Consider the following 2500-nt stretch of genomic DNA (forward strand, 5'->3'; position numbering starts at 1 on the left):
GATGTTGGTGAACACCGGAGACAGCTGGTCAGCGCAGTGCCTGAGGGTGGCTGGAGAGACAGAGTCCGGCCCGGCTGCTTTGCGTGGATTCTGCCTCTTGAAAAGCCCATTAACTTCTCCCTCCTGAAAGGAGAGAGTCGTTTCTGTAGTATGGGTGGGGGATGGGGCCTCTTGGGTGGGAAGGGGTGGTTCAGGACAGTCCAATTGTCTTTCAAATCTACGGTAGAACTCGTTCAGGTCGTTGGCTAGGCGGGAGTCGTTAGTGGTGTGGGGCGCTCTGGGTTTGTAGTTGGTGATGTGCCTGAGCCCTTTGGCAGACAGAAGCAGCGTCGTTAGTAGAGAACTGGTGTTTTAGTGTCTCTGAGTACAGTCGTTTAGCCTCTCTCACCGCTTTGCTAAACCTGTTCTTCGACTCCTTGAATCTGTCTCTATCCCCACTCCTAAACGCTTCCTCCTTCTCCAACCTCAACCTTTTGAGCTTTGCTGAGAACCAGGGCTTGTTGTTGTTAAAGTTCACCCTGGTACGTGTTGGGATACAGCAGTCCTCACAGAAGCTGATGTACACAGCCTCTGTGAGTTCATCCAGACTATTGGTAGCAGTCGTGAACATATCCCAGTCAGTACAGTCTAAGCACGCCCGCAAATCTTCCACAGCCTCACTGGTCCACTGTTTAGATGTCCTCACAGCAGGTTTACAGAGTTTTAGTTGCTGCCTGTATGCACGAATCAGGTGGACCAAGGGAGTTCTGTGCGAGCCGAACAGCCCCGTGACCCACAAGAGAAACATCCCCGCCAAATTCGAGCGTTTGACGGGGTCTATCCGTGAAAAAATATTCACGTTTTTGAGTGCACATGCATTTCTGCTGCAAATGCCTCTGGAAGTTTCATGCCGTTCGTATGCCAATTGTGGCAACACGAAAATGACCCGTTTTCCCATTCCGAGGGATTTCTGTGCGACCCTAACAGCCCCGTGAGCCACAAGAGACACATCCCCGCCAATTTCTAGCGTTTCACGGGGTCTATCCGTGAAAAATATAGACGTTTTTGAGTGCACATGCATTTCTGCTGCAGATGCCTCTGGAAGTTTCATGCCGTTCGTACGCAATGTGGCAACACGAAAATGACCCCTTTTCCCATTCCGAGGGATTTCTGTGCGACCCTAACTAACAGCGCCCGTGAGCCACAAGAGAGACATCCCCGCCAATTTATAGCGTTTCACGGGGTCTATCCGTGAAAAATATAGACGTTTTTGAGTGCACATGCATTCCTGCTGCAAATGCCTCTGGAAGTTTCATGCCGTTCCTATGCAATGTGGCCACACAAAAATGACCCGTTTTCCCATTCCGAGGCATTTCTGTGCGACCCTAACAGCCCCGTGAGCCACAAGAGAGACATCCCCGCCAACTTCTAGCGTTTGACGGGGTCTATGCGTGAAAAATATTAAAATTTTTGAGTGCACGTGCCTTTCTGCTGCAAATGCCTCTGGAAGTTTCATGCGGTTCGTACGCAATGTGGCAACACGAAAATGACCCGTTTTCCCATTCCCAGGGATTTCTGTGCGACCCGAACAGCCCCGTGAGCCACAAGAGACACATCCCCGCCAATTTCTAGCGTTTCACGGGGTCTATCCGTGAAAAATATCAATTTTTTTTTGACTGCACATGCATTTCTGCTGCAAATGCCTCTGGAAGTTGCATGCGGTTCGCATGCAATGTGGCGACACGAAAATGACCCGTTTTCCCATTCCGAGGGATTTCTGTGCCACCCTAACAGCCCCGTGAGCCACAAGAGAGACATCCCCGCCAATTTCTAGCGTATCACGGGGTCTATCCGTGAGAAATATTCACTTTTTTGAGTGCACATGCATTCCTGCTGCAAATGCCTCTGGAAGTTTCATGCGGTTCGTATGCAATGTGGCGACACGAAAATGACCCGTTTTCCCATTCCGAGGGATTTCTGTGCCACCCTAACAGCCCCGTGAGCCACAAGAGAGACATCCCCGCCCACTTCTAGCGTTTCACGGGGTCTCTCCGTGAAAAATATCACATTTTTTGAGTGCACATGCATTCCTGCTGCAAATGCCTCTGGAAGTTTCATGCGGTTCGCATGCAATGTGGCGACACGAAAATGACCCGTTTTTTCCCATTCCGAGGGATTTCTGTGCCACCCTAACAGCCCCGTGAGCCACAAGAGACACATCCCCGCCAATTTCTAGCGTTTCACGGGGTCTATCCGTGAAAAATATTCAATTTTTTGACTGCACATGCATTTCTGCTGCAAATGCCTCTGGAAGTTTCATGCGGTTCGCATGCAATGTGGCGACACGAAAATGACCCGTTTTCCCATTCCGAGGGATTTCTGTGCCACCCTAACAGCCCCGTGAGCCACAAGAGAGACATCGCCGCCAATTTCTAGCGTTTCACGGGGTCTATCCGTGAAAAATATTCACTTTTTTGACTGCACATGCATTCCTGCTGCAAATGCCTCTGGAAGTTTCATG

Source organism: Petromyzon marinus, unplaced genomic scaffold, assembly GCF_048934315.1.
Source record: "Petromyzon marinus isolate PM22_M1 ecotype Great Lakes invasive population unplaced genomic scaffold, UKy_Petmar_22M1.pri1.0 PM_G_Scaffold_6, whole genome shotgun sequence".
Lineage (NCBI taxonomy): Eukaryota > Metazoa > Chordata > Hyperoartia > Petromyzontiformes > Petromyzontidae > Petromyzon > Petromyzon marinus.